This window comes from Canis lupus, chromosome 28, assembly GCF_003254725.2.
Source record: "Canis lupus dingo isolate Sandy chromosome 28, ASM325472v2, whole genome shotgun sequence".
NCBI lineage: Eukaryota > Metazoa > Chordata > Mammalia > Carnivora > Canidae > Canis > Canis lupus.
Window position 1 is genome coordinate 7,034,372 of NC_064270.1, and position 14,965 is coordinate 7,049,336.

Below are 14,965 nucleotides of genomic sequence, written 5' to 3' on the forward strand. Positions count from 1 at the left end.
TTGCTGTGCAAAAGCTTTTTATCTTGATGAAGTCCTAGTAGTTCATTTTTGCCTTTGTTTCTCTTACCTTTGGAGACATATCTAGTAAGAAGTTTTTGCAGCCAAGGCCAAAGAGTTGCTGCTTGTGTTCTCCTCTAGGATTCTGACAGATTCCTATCTCACATTTAGGTCTTTCATCTATTTAGTTTATTTTTGTTTATGGTATAAGAAAGTGGCCCACTTTCATTCTTCTGCATGCAGCTGTCCAGTTTTCCCAAAACCATTTGTTGAAGAGTCTTTTTTCCATTGGATATTCTTCCCTGCTCTGTTGAAGATTAGTGACCATAGAATTGAGGGTCCCTTTCTGGGTTTTCTATTCTGTTCCACTGACCTATGTGTCTGTTTTTGTGCCATTACCATACTGTCTTGATGACTACAGATTTGTAATATAGCTTAAAGCCCGAATTGTGATGCCTCTAGCTTCGCTTTTCTTTTTCGGGTTGCTTTGACTACTCGGGGTCTTTACAAGGTTAGGATGGTTTAATATTCGCAAATCAATCAACATGATGCACCACATCAACAAAACAAAGAATAAAAACTGTATGATCATCTCAGTCAATGGATGCAGAAAAAGCACATGATAAAAATTCAGCATCTGTGATAAAAACTCTCAACAAAGTAGACCTAGCAGAAACATACCTCAACATAATAAAGGCCATATATGATGAAAAACCCACAGCTAATATATATACAATAGTGAAAATCTGAGAGCTTTTTCCTCTAAGTTAAGGAACAAAACTAGCATGTCCACTGTTACCTCTTTTACTCAACATACTATTGGAAGTCCAAGCCACAGCAACACTAATAATGAAATAACAAAGAGTTACAATCCACAAACTCATTGTGAACCCCATGAAAATACCAATAGTATTTTTCACAGAACCAGAATAAATAATAATAAAATTTGTATGGAACCACAAAAGACCCCAAACAGCCAAAGCAATCTTGAGAAAGAAAAACGAAGCTAGAGGTATCACAATTCCAGATCTTAAGATAAACTATAAAGCTGTAGTAATCAAAACAGTATGGTACTAGTACAAAAACAGACACACAGATCAATGGAACGGAACAAAGAGCCCTGAAATAAACCCTCGCTTACAATGGTCAATTAATCTACAACAAAGGAGGCAAGAATATACAACACAGAAAAGATGGTCTCTTCAACAAATGGTGTTGGAAAAACTAGAGTTACATGCAGAAGAATGAAAGTGGACCATTTTCTTACACCATACACAAAAATAAACTCAAAATGAGTTAAAAACCTAAATATGCAACCTGAAATCATAAAACTCCTAGAAAACATAGGGAATAATTTGAACATTGGCCTTAGCCATGTTTTTCTAGCTATGTCTCCTCAAGCAAGGGAAACAAATGTAAAAAAAACTATTGGGACTACCCCAAAATAAAAAGCCTTTGCAAAACAAAGAAAACCATCAACATAACATAAGGCAACCTACTAAATGGGAGAAGATATTCACAAATGATATGTCCAATGAGTTAATACCCAAAATATATAATGAAATTATACAACTCAACACCAAAAAAAAAAAAACAAATAATCAATTTAAAAATGGGCAGAGCATCTAAATAGACATTTTCCCAAAGGAGACATACAGATGAGAAGATTCTCAATATTACTAACCATTAGAGAAATGCAAATCAAACCGCAATGAGGGGGGTGCCTGGTTGATCAGTCAGTTAGGCATCTGGCTCTTGATTTCAGCTCAAGTCATGCATGATCTCAGGGTTGTGAGACCAAGCTCTGAGTCGTGCTCTTCACTCAGAGGGGAGTCTGCTGGAGATATTCTCTCTTCCTCTCCCCCTCCCCATTTCTCTCTCTCCTTCTAATAAAACAACAACAACAACAAAAAACAAAACAAAAAAACCCACAATGAGATAACATCTCACATCTGTCAGAAAGGCTAGAATCAAAATGAAATAAAGTGTTGGTGAGGATGTAGAGAAAAAGGAAACCTCATGCACTGTTGTTGGGAATGTAAATTGGTGCGGCCACTGTGGAAAACAGTATGAAGTTTCTCAAAAAATTAAAAATAGAAATACTGTATGATCCAGTAATTCCACTACTAGTTACCCAAAGAGGATAAAAAGATATACCCACTCCCCCACCACCAAAATAAGATAAAAGCACTCCCATGTTCATTATAGCATTATTTACAATAGCCAAGCTCTGGACACAACCAAAATGTACACTGATAGATGAATGGATAAAGAATATGTGGTGTGTGTGTGTGTGTGTGTGTGTGTGTGTGGAGTATAATGGAATATTACTTGACCATAAAAAAGGATGATATCTTGCCATTTGCAACAACACAGATGGACCGAGAAAGTATTATGCTATGTGAAAATAAGTCAGAGAAAGACAAATACCATATGATTTCATTTATATGTGGAATCTAAAAACAAACAGCAGAAACATAAGGGTGCCTGAATGGCTCAGTTGGTTGAGAGTCTGCCTTCAGCTCAGGTCATAATCCCAGGGTCCTGAAATCAAGCTCTGACATTGGGCTCCCTGCTGCAGAGAACCTGCTTCTTTCTCTCTCCCTTTGCTGCTCCCCTGCTTGTGCATGTGTGCACGTGCACTCTCTCTGTCAAAAAAAAAAAAAAAAGGTAAATAAATAAAATCTTAAAAACAAAAAAGGAGGAAAGAAAGAAAAAAACAGGTCCATATATACAGAGAACTGATGATTGCCAGAGGACAGGCATGTTGGGGGATGGGCAAATAGGGTAAAGGAGAGTAGGAAATATAGACTTCCAGCTATGGAATGAACAAGTCACTGCATGAAAGGTACAGCAGGGAATGCAGTCAATGTTATAGCACTGTACAGTGACAGATGGTGGTTAGCACACCATAAGGTATAGACTTGTCCAAACACTGTTGTACAACTGAAACTAATGTTAACATTGTGTGTCAACTATACTTTAAAAAATAGATGTGAATAATCAAATGTTAAATTATGTTTCTTACATTCTCTGTTCCAAAGTCTATAAAAATGTTGATAATAAATTTTAAAACTTTACCTCAAACATTTAAAAAATGTAGAATATATATCAAATAACTTTCACAGGACAAGGTTTCACTTACATGAAATGCTTTATTTCTTTCTAATGCCAGGAGCAAGCTACTGTTCTGCTCTAGAGCTGACTAAATCTAAAGCTCTTCAATTCTTAAAATTAACCATCAGGATTTTAAATGGACTCAATTCCATGTTGCTTTAAGAAAAATAAACATTTGCTTTACTTACCTGATCATCTGTCTTCACCATTAGAAGGATGGGGATTTTTTGCCTCTGTTGTTTATTGTTATATCCATAGCACCTAAATTAATGCTGGCACATACTAGTTGTATAATTTTTACTTCTGACTTATAATTAATGAAAAATGAAGCAGCATTAAAAGCAGATCTTGTGACACCAAACTTAAAAACTGGTATTAACCCCACAACACCTTCACAATTTATCTTTCTATCCATCTTTAATTCACTAGGACCAAACTTCCTCAAATAAAAATCCATTCTTAATAAAACATGAATAAAATGAAAAATAATACTAATTGAATAGTAGGGATCCCTGGGTGGTGCAGTGGTTTGGCGCCTGCCTTTGGCCCAGGGCGCGATCCTGGAGACCCGGGATCGAATCCCACGTCAGGCTCCTGGTCCATGGAGCCTGCTTCTCCCTCTGCCTGTGTCTCTGCCTCTCTCTCTCTCTCTCTGTGTGTGACTATCAAAAATAAATAAAAATTAAAAAAAAAAGAAATTAACTAATAGAATAGTAACAGAACTAATCACAGTGTGACTTTTTTAATTTCTTTTTTTTTTTAATTCATGAGAGACACAGAGAGAGAGAGAGAGAGAGAGAGAGAGAGAGGCAGAGACACAGGCAGAGGGAGAAGCAGGCTCCTCACAGAGAGCCTGATGTGGGACTCGATCCCAGAACTGGGATCATGCCCTGAGCCAAAGGCAGACGCTCAACCGCTGAATCACCATGGTGATTTTAGGTGTCCCTAAAATGTTAAATAAAAACAATTCTCTGTGAATACAAAACAAGACTAGAATCTAGTGGAATTGAGCTTTGTAGAGCTCTCTTACACCACACTGTCAGGTCCCTTATGTCCTATGCATTTTCAAACCACCTTAGTTCCTATGAATAACTCAGAAACACAAAAAATCTTTAAAATACACTCTTAACTCTAGTTTCTTTGTAATAAGAAAACACATACAAATACTACTTACTAGCTACACTGACATTTAGAATATGGAAATGGAGGGGCACCTGGGTGGCTCAGCGGTTGAGCGTCTGCCTTTGGCTCAGGTTGTGATCCCAGGATCCTGGGATCAAGTCCTACATCAGGCTCCCTGCAGGGAGCCTGCTTCTCCCTCTGCCTATGTCTCTGCTTCTCTCTCTCTGTATCTCTCATGAATTTTTTTTTTTTAAAGCATGGAAATGGCAAATTGTGAGCAAAAACTAAATCATGTTTATGACTAGAGCTCCCTACTTCCAGAAGCCTATATCTCTAGACAAATTTGTCCAACAAACACTAAACTCCTACTATGTGCCAGACACTGTGCTAGGTGCCAGTGATACCATTATAGGGATTCTTGCTTCTTCAGAGGTCCTGGCTCCAAATATAACTCTACAGATCTAACATAGCCTGTATAGTTGGGCAAAGAATAACCATGTTAACTGAACTGGATTCCATTCTCCCTACTAGACCCTGGGAGCATTCCTAAAAAATCCAGACATTTTTTTAAAAGCTGGTATTAACAGCATAGAGAAAAATGGCAGAACTTAGAACTAGAAGAATCCTTTCTTCAAATGAAGAAACTGAGGCCCAGAGTTTTAAGGATCACTTACCTTTTCTTTCTTGAAGATTTTATTTATTTATTTGACACAGAGAAAAGAGAAGCACAAGAAGAGGGAGTGGCAGAGAGGCAGAGGGAGAAGCTGACTCTGCACTGAGCAGGGAGCGTGATGTGGGGATCCAACCCAGGACCCTGGGATCAGGACCTGAGCCAAAGGTAGATGCTCAACTAAGGCAGCCAGGCACCTCACCTTTTTAAATTCTTTATAAGCAACTGCCCTTTTAAATCAAGACCTAGTTTGAACAAATCTTTATTTTCCAGTGCTAACTTCTTCACCTATATTTTCACATCCACTTTCTCCAAGCCTTCCCTCAGGCATTACCCTCCTCCACTAGCTTCTTCCTCTTAGCCAACAGTACCAACTTCCCTATTTTTCCTACTACAGTTCTGCTCAACCCTTTCCAACTACTACCTAATTGCTCCAAATTCAATACCAACATTTTTTTCAAAGTTACTCTGTAGGGCCCCATGAAACTTGGCTTCTATTCCCTCCAATTTATTTGCAGTTTACCAATGAAATAGTTCTTGGTCTTTTCCCAAGGCCTCAGTATGCTTAAAACTTCTTTGGTTGAGGGCACCTGGTGGCTCAGCTGGTTGGATATCTATCTGCCTTTGGCTCAGGTCATGATCTCCAGGTCCTGGGATTGAGCCCCATGTTGGGCACCCTGCTCAGTGGGGAGTCTTCTTCTCTCTCCCCCTCTGCCTCTCCCACCCCTACTCCTGCTCTCTCTCAAATAAATAAAATATTTAAAACAACAACAACAACAAAACCCTCTTTAGCCAGACACTTCTAACCATTCTCTCTCTCTTTTTTTTTTTTAAGATTTTATTTATTTATTCATGAGACACACATACAGAGAGAGAGAGACAGAGACACAGGCAGAGGGAGAAGCAGGTGTCATGCAGGGAGCCTGATGTGGGACTCGATCCCAGGACTGGGCCAAAGGCAGGCACTAAACCGCTGAGCCACCCAGGTGTCCCTGGATTCACTTCTGATAAAGCCACTTACCAGCAATGTATCCTTGACCAAGTTAACCTATTGGAGCCTCTATCTCCTTATCTGAAAAACAGAAAAGAACCACAATACCTCCCTCACAGAACTACCGTGGCCATTAAAGGACATATGGGAAACACCAAATACAAGGCAAAACACACAGTAGGCATTGAGTAAATATTAGCTACTTAATCTTTTCACGTTAACAGCAACATCAAGAGCCTCATAACTGAGTCTACTTAGCCTTCACTGCAGCTTGTTCTAGGCTCTGGGCCCATTTCCTATCCTTAAATAGTGGAAATTTTAGACACTTCTGTTCAGGACTCAACAACCTGGTTCTGATCTTTAAACTGAATTCTTAACTACAATCTGCAAACAGATTGCTATTTAAGGACTGCTCCGTCTTGTCCACTGCCCTGAGGGACCTTTGGTCACCTAACTTCCTGATGGTTAACAGCTAGCTATGAGATGGTTAACAATGTGTACAAGACTGCCTCACCATTGCACCTGACCAACCTGTTCTTTTGGCATGCCTTTAGAACACCAGCCCCTAACCAGCCAGGACCAATATGTCACCTAACTGGACTTCTCACTGCCTGGAGGTGAATCTCTCCACAAGAGCCTTCTCTACCCTAATGTCCCTCCTAGTCAAGGCTCATCTTGGCACTAATCTGAAAGTCACCCAGACCCAAGACCTTAGGCTGCTGGGATCTCTCCATCTCCCCCTATGCTCAAAGCTGCTGAAATCTTCTTTTACACACATCCTCTGCAGACATTCTCCTTATTACATGTGCTTTTTTATCCTTTGCCTGCCTGCATTTCAACTATGCTTCCAAAACACAGATTTATCATCAAAAACAAAAAACCACATACTTTTCATGTTGACTGTACTGTTCAAAAGGCATCAGAGACTCTCTGCTTCCTATAGGATAAAATCTTCTGTCCCTTGATTATATTGTAAATATTCCTACTTCTGAGCTTTTGCAAACACTATTCCTTCTAAAATATTCTCTCTTCCCCTTCTCTGTTCATTTAAATTTTATATTTCCTTCAAAGACATTTGCTTAAAACCTATGTTCTCTGTGAAGCCCTCTCTGATATCAATGATAAATGAGCATTCTGAGCAGAGGAAAAGCAGTGCAAATCATCTGAGTCAAGTAAACAGACCAGTGTGACTGGAATGGGGTGAGAGTGATTATTTTGGAAACAAGATCAGAGAGGTGATGAAAGGTCAGGTCCCATAGGGCCTTCTTGGCTAATATAAGGATTTTGTCTTTAAATATGAACAGAATGGGGATCAACTACAAAGTTTTAAACATTCACTAGCAAAGATATTGCACTTGCATTTCAAAAAAGATCATGCTACCTGTGGTGACAAGAACAAGTTATACATAGAGAGGCAACTGCAGAAGCAAGGAAACTGGTTAACAGGCTATTGCAGTATCTCAGTAAAAGTGTGATTAGAACCAGGGTGGTGGCAGGCAGAAGTGGTCTTAATCTGGGTGTATATGCTGCCTGTTAAGGGATAAGAAAACAAGAAAGGAGTTAAGGATGACTCCAGGTTGTTAGCCTAAACAAGTGGAAGAATAAAGATGTTATTCATTGAGATGGGGATGAAGATGGCAGGTTTTGAACATGCTAAGTTTAGGATATATATTTGCCATCCAAGGGAAATGTTGAGTAGGAAGTTTATTACCTAAATCTGAAATTCAGGGGAGAGAGATACATTTGGGAACTATCGGAGTACAGATCAGGTGGGTTTCACAAAACATCAGTGATGGTAATTGCTCTGTAATTGCTTTGCCTCATATGTTAGCCATGCGCCACATGTGACTTGAAATGCAGCTAGGGTGACTGAAAAATTGAATTGTTAATTTTCATTAATTTACATTTAAATAAGCACATGTGCCTCATGGCTACATAGTGGACAAAGCATATACAAATAATATTTAAAGCAATGCGATTGAATGAGAACCCTAATTGAGTGCAGGCAAAGATGATGACCAAAGATTGGGTACTGGGGCACATCAACAACATAGACTATTTGTGATAGGAGGGGAAAAAAAATGAAACAACCCAAATCTTCATTAACAGAATGAAAAATAATTAGTGGCATATTCACATAAGATTCAGCAATGAACACATACCTATGTGAATCTCAAAACAAGGTTAAATGAATAAAAAGTAACTCGGAGAAGAAATTTTCTACAAAGGTCAAAAGCAGAAAAAAACTAAAAAGTATACTGTTCGAGAATATATTCACTTCCTCAAGGAACAAGAAACCTAACCTTATACCTAAAGGAACTGGAAAAAGAACAAGAAATAAAGCCTAACAGGGGATTAGAATAAAGATTACAGCAGATATCAATGACATAGAAATTATAAAAACAGTAGAACAGATCAACGAAACTAGGAGCTAGTTCTATGTGGATAAATTTCTAGAAACACATAAACTACCAAAATTTAAACAGGAAGAAATAGAACACCTGAACAGACCCATAACCATCAAAGAAATTGAATCAGGAATCAAAAATCTCCCAACAAACAAGGGACCAGGGCAGATGGCTTCCCAGGGGGAATTCTACCAACCATTTAAAAAAATATTAAAACCTTTTCTTCTGGGGATGCCTGGGTGGCTCAGCGGTTTAGTGCCTGCCTTTGGCCCAGGGAGTGATCCTGGAGACCCGGGATGAGACCCGGGATGAGTCAGGCTCCCTGCATGGAATGGAGCCTGCTTCTCCCTGTGCCTGTGTCTCTGTCTCTCTGTGTCTCTCATGAATAAAGAAATAAAATCTTAAAAAATAATAATAATAACGACAACAACAACAAAAAAAAACCTTTTCTTCTGAAACTGTTCCAAAAAAACAGAAATGAAAGGAAAACTTCCAAACTCATTCTATGAGGCCAGGATTACCTTGATCCCAAAACCAGACAAAGACCCCACTAGAAAGAACTAGAGACCAATATCTCTGATGAACATGGATGCAAAAATTCTCACCAAGATACTAGCTAATATGATCCAACAATACATTAAAGGATTATTCATCAGGACCAAGAGGGATTTACTCCCAGGCTACCGGGGTGGTTCAACAACCACAAGTCAATGCGATACACCACATTAATAAAAGAACGGACAAGAATCATATGATCCTCTCAACAGATGCAGAAAAAGCATTTGACAAAATACAGCATCCTTTCTTGATAAAAACTCTCCACCGTGCAGTGATAGAAGGAACGTACCTCAATATCATAAAAGCCACACATGAAAGACCCACAGCAAATATCATCCTCAACAGGGAAAAACTGAGAGCTTTTCCCTTAAGGTCAGGAACACAACAGGGATGTCCACTACCACTACTGTTGTTCAACATTATACTGGAAGTCCTAGTCTCTCCAATCAGACAACAAAATAAAAAAAAAAAAAGTAAAAAAATAAGAGGTAGTAAATGGTTAAATGTCAAATGGATGTTTCAACATCTCAAATAAATCATTAAGTTTAGAAAAAGAAACCACAATTGTGTGACCTAAATAAGGTCTATAAAAGAATGACAGATTTAGTCATATTAAAAGACAAAAAGGCATTCTAGAATTGGGAATGAACAGCTCATGTACAAGAGACAGTAAACTGGTGGGTCTGACTAGAAAAGAGGGAAGTTAGGTTAAAAAGTGAGGATGGGGGGCACCTGGGTGGCTCAGGGCGTGATCCCAGAGTCCTGGGATGGAGTCCAGCATCAGGCTCCCTGCGGGGAGCCTGCTTCTCTCTCTGCCTAAGTCTCTGCCTCTCTCTGTCTCACATGAGTAAATAAATAAAATCTTTTTTTTTTCTTTCTTTATTTATGATAGTCACACAGAGAGAGAGAGAGAGGCAGAGACACAGGCAGAGGGAGAAGCAGGCTCCATGCACCGGGAGCCCGACGTGGGATTCGATCCCGGGGCTCCAGGATCGTGCCCTGGGCCAAAGGCAGGCGCCAAACCGCTGCGCCACCCAGGGATCCCAATAAATAAAATCTTAAAAAAAAAAAAAAAAAAAAGTGAGGATGGGGCCAGCCTATGAGATGCTTAAATACTGGCTCAGGAAGTTTGGACTTGATCTTGACAAAGTGCAGAACCATTGGTGGTGTCTAAACAAGACAATGGCATGAGGAAATTAGTATATTAGAATTAATCTGATAAAAAGTATCAACTGGTAGGGAGACAGAAGCCTGGAAAAAATCAGATATATGCACCCCTATATTTATTGCAGCACTGTTTCCAATAGCCAAGATATGGAATCAACCCAAGGGTCCATCCATAACAGATAAAGAAGATACACACATATATATGTACAGTGGAATATTACTTGGCCATAAAAAAGAATGAAATCTTGCCATATGCAATAATGGATCTAGAGGATATAATGCTAAGTAAACTAAGTCAGAGAAAGACAAATACTGTATGATTTCATTCATACATGGAATTTTAAAAAACAGATGGGGAAAAAAGAAAAAACCAACAGTCTCTTAAATACAGAGAACTGGTGGTTGCTAAAGGGAAGGAAAAAGGGGATTGGGTCAAACAGATGAAGGAGATTAAGAGTACAATTATCAAGACCAGCACTGAGTAATGTATAGAACTGTTAAATCACTATATTGTACACTTGAAACTAATATAACACTATATTTTATTATATTGGAATTTAAAAATACATATACAGAACTAGTAGATGTGAGGTGTCCGGGAAGATGATCATAGCTTAAACTAGGAGGGTAATGGAAGCTTAAGTTTACTCCAAGAAACTTCAGGATGAGGGCAGCCCAGGTGACTCAGCGGTTTAGCACCACCTTCAGCCCAGGGCCTGATCCTGGAGACCAGGGATTGAGTCCCACATCCGGCTTCTTGCGTGGAGCCTGTTTCTCCCTCTGCCTCTGTCGTCCTCTCTCTAATAAATAAATAAAAATCTTAAAAAAAAAAAAAAAAGAAAGAAAGAAACTTCAGGATGAAAGACTCAAAATTTGAGTTTGGTCTTCAGAATAGACAGTGAGAGAAAAAGAGATGCAAAGATTATTCCAATTTTGAAGCTAAACTGAGAAAATGATTAACCAGTATTTGCAAAACTAGGGAAATCAACAGAAAACTGGTTTTGAAAAAAATTCATTCATTCATGTAATAAATATGTCAGGCAGAGTGTGATACCTTCCCCTTGGGAAGTAGCTTGTGAGTCCCACTTTTTTTTTTTTTAACAGTTACACATTTTTAATAGGCAATGAGAAACTATACAGTTAGTTCTTTGTGGGGAATAAAAGCTTTTATAACTTTTAATGCTACAACAATTTCTAAGTCTCACTTTTAAAAGAAAGAACTGTAATAAAAATACTAAGCTTCTTTTCATAATAAATTGAAAGAGGCAACAGAACACAAAAGTGGAGATACTTCGTAAAAGACACAAGAAGAGGAATTACTATTTGTCTGAAAGTTCACTGACTCTCTCTGCATCCCCCACGGTGCTGAGCACACTGTAGTGAGTGATCACAACAAAACAGACATTCAAATAATGGCTAAAGGAACAGAGAGGAGTGAGGGCTGCTGACTCAAGAAAAACCAAAAAGGAATGCCCTAAGCCTCCACCCAGCATACCTAGCAGATCTACCCCTGTGAAAGGAAAGTGCTTTAGCCCTGTCACTCTGCCTGAAAGGTAGGCGGATTATCTGGGTACCTCTTTAGGAGATTTAAAATACCAATAGAAAAATAGAAAGGAAACCAATTCTTATGAAAACATACCTGCTTCCCATCCAACTCCCTGGTAAGATTATCCCCAACCCTAACCTTAAAGGCAGACAGAATGTAACTTTTTACTGTGTATGTTTTGGGCTAATGCTAATTAAAGATAAACAAAGGCATCTTTTCCTTTTAGACAAATATATTTTTCTGGTTAAAAGTAATTTAAAAGCCTGGGGCACCTGGCTGGCTCAGTCGGTAAAGCACGTGACTCAATCTCAGGGTCTGTAGTTCAAGCACTTCGGTGGATGTAGAGTGAGCGAGCGAGCTTACATACATACTTTCTAATGGTACAATTAAAGCCTGGGTCTTAATACTTAGTCGCATTTGGCATACCACTGTTACCAACACCCATAGAACACAGAAAAGCAAAGTAGGGATCCCTGGGTGGCTCAGCAGTTTGGCGCCTGCCTTTGGCCCAGGGCGCGATCCTGGAATCCCGGGATCGAGTCCGGAGTCAGGCTCCCAGCACGGAGCCTGCTTCTCCCTCCTCCTGTGTCTCTGCCTCTCTTTCTCTCTATGTCTAAATAAATAAATAAATAAATAAATAAATAAATAAATAAATAAATAAATAAATAAAAATAAATAAATAAATAAATAAATAAATAAATAAATCTTAAAAAAAAATGCAAAGTGAGATGACCGATGCACAGGTGTTTCAAGTAGTTGCCAGGGACTGGGCTACTACCTCTAGGTTCCTCACAATAGTTCAGATAATTACACACAGCACCAATTTATCCAATATGGCTAAACAGAGGACAATGAAGCTGATTTTTAAATAAATCTTTACAAACTGCTTTAAGACTATCTCTTTCTCAAAAGGTTAGAACAGGAAATGAATGCCTCGACACTGGCAAAGGCAGTTTAACAGTTAAGAGCTCAGGCTCTGGTTCCAGACAGACATGGATTAAATCCCAAGTCTTCCATTAAATAACCCTGTAACCATCTCTGTTAATATATCTCCCTACTTTGTACGGTAGGATTGATTACCTTCCTCAAGATTTGAATATGGGTAGCTTCAGATGTTAGTCCTTTCCTTCCTATAACTATACCCTGATCCCTTTGATTGGACCTGTATTTTCCTTATTAGTCAATCACTAATTTTTAATATAGAGTTTTTTAGGTGGTTGATCTCATTCATTATCTTCAAATCTCCTGAATTTCCTTCTTTGAGAACAACCTTATCTTGAAGCTCTGGCAGTTTAACCCATGCCCTGAACCTCATCAGTGAAAGTAAAAAGCTATGGGAGAAAAGTACAGAGAAAACTGAATTGTAGGTAGAACATACAAACCTTTGTATAAAACTTAAAATTGATGCTTTAAAATCCAAAATTCTGGGACACCTAGTTGGCTCAGTCAGTAGAGCATTTGACTCTTGATATAAGGGCTGTGAGTTTGAGCCCCACAACGGGTGTAGAGATTACTTAAAAATAAAGTCTTTAGGGCAGGCCCCGTTGCTCAGCGGTTTAGCACTGCCTTCAGCCTAGGGCCTGATCCTGGAGACCCGGGATCGAGTCCCACATCAGGCTCCCTGCATGGAGCCTGTTTCTCCCTCTGCCTGTGTCTCTGCCTCTCTATCTCTCATGAATAAATAAAAAGTTTTTAAAAATAAAATCTTTAATAAAAAAATAAATAAAATCCCAAATTCTATACACTGAAGACAATATGAAGCTAAGCATAACCTATTAGCAACAAATTAACTACAGAACAAATTCTGACCTGAAGGAGACCCACAGAGGTACCCTGCTTATGCTCACCACTCCCACTTCTTTCTCTAAACTCAGGAATCTTTATCCATATTGTAGTGGATTTTGCATAGTGGGAAATAGAGCAGGGAAAACAAGCTCCACAGATTTTTTCATTTGCATTAGGCCTTTTTAGTATCATTACTACTACTATCCTAGTTCAGCCAGGAAAGACTAAGTCCCAACCAATTTCTTTTCTTCAGATCTCTCCACTCTCTTACATCCTGCTCATACCCACCAAACTAATTTCCTCAACAGTTTCATTAGATCACTCCCCACCTCAAACTCTTAACAGCTCCCAATACTATGCATTGGAAAAGTCCAAATAAAATTCAAAGCCCAGGCTAGCATTACTCTACTTTTACAAGATTTGTTTCCTCCTAATTCCCCTGTAGAAGTTCTCTAAAGCTCCAACTAGACTAATCTGCTCAGTCTGTCCCCAACTCCAGAAGTCCAGTGCCTAGGCTGTATTACACTCACCAATGCCCACTCTCCACATTTTCTGCTTTTCCTTCAAAGGCCAGCCCAGACCCCCTCTTCTATCTCTGCCCTAAATTGTGCAAAGCCCACACTGCCGATCTATGACTGTAGTGAAACACGTCCTTTTCAGCTTGGCTATACTCTCTTGGCATCTTAATCTGGACAAAAAAGTCAAAGATTGGGATCCCTGGGTGGCGCAGCGGTTTAGCGCCTGCCTTTGGCCCAGGGCGTGATCCTGGAGACCCAGGATCGAATCCCACGTCGGGCTCCCGGTGCATGGAGCCTGCTTCTCCCTCTGCCTGTGTCTCTGCCTCTCTCTCTCTCTCTCTCTCTCTGTGTGTGACTATCATAAATAAGTAAATAAAAAATTAAAAAAAATAAATAAAGATTTAAAAAAAAAGTCAAAGGTCCTTGGAAGGCAGACCACATACTTACACCGAGGGTCTACCACAGTGCCCTGCACTTTGTAGGTCCTAGATATTATTAAAAACAGAGGAGAGGTTCAAAGGATAGACCTAAGTAGGGCAAGACTGTACTGCCCATCTTCGCCAATTCCTCTTTATTCACAGTAAGGGGCATTCGGCGTTCGCTACGAGACTATGTATTTCTACTATACACAGAGCAGCGAAGTGGAGAGAGAGCACGCCACCGGATGGCAAAAGAAAAAAAAAAAAACCCAGTCCCCATATAGCTTTTAGCCACAAGCCCTGCAATTGGGAAATCACACAATCTCTCCGGGCCTCGACTGTATCAGGTGTAAGACAAGGGAGCTGCTTTGATGGATTTTGATGGATCCCAAGGTATCCTTCGGCTCCCGAATTCCCCCGGTCAGGAAACCCAATACTCGTCTACTCACTAAGGCGCAAGCAGGCAAACTTTTACGGTTCCCAACGCAGGCATTTCCATATAGTAGTGGAAACTCCGTCCCCATGGAAAAAAGCATGGCTGAGAGGAGGGTGAGAAGCAGGTCTCCTTGGACTCGGATTCCTTTACCCTATGGCCAGGGACAGTCGAACTCGGGTTCCCGGTCCCTCACCGGCAGACTCCCAGGAGAGTGGCACGGCACGGCTCCCG

At 39.7% G+C, this 14,965-nt stretch overlaps 1 protein-coding gene across 5 annotated transcripts in view; it reads right to left on the reverse strand.

Annotated features, from left to right (window-relative positions):
* The window catches only part of IDE (insulin degrading enzyme), a 138,806-nt gene that overhangs the window by 109,614 nt on the left and 14,227 nt on the right, over positions 1-14,965 (reverse strand). Inside the window, exon 1 of one of the 5 annotated variants that reach the window (XM_035708071.2) lies at positions 1,682-1,827. The exons of the other annotated variants lie outside the window; for them this stretch is intronic. The gene's annotated coding sequence lies outside the window, so the exon portion shown is untranslated. Of the gene's footprint in view, positions 1-1,681; positions 1,828-14,965 lie in introns of those variants that run through there. 5 annotated transcript variants of the gene reach the window in all.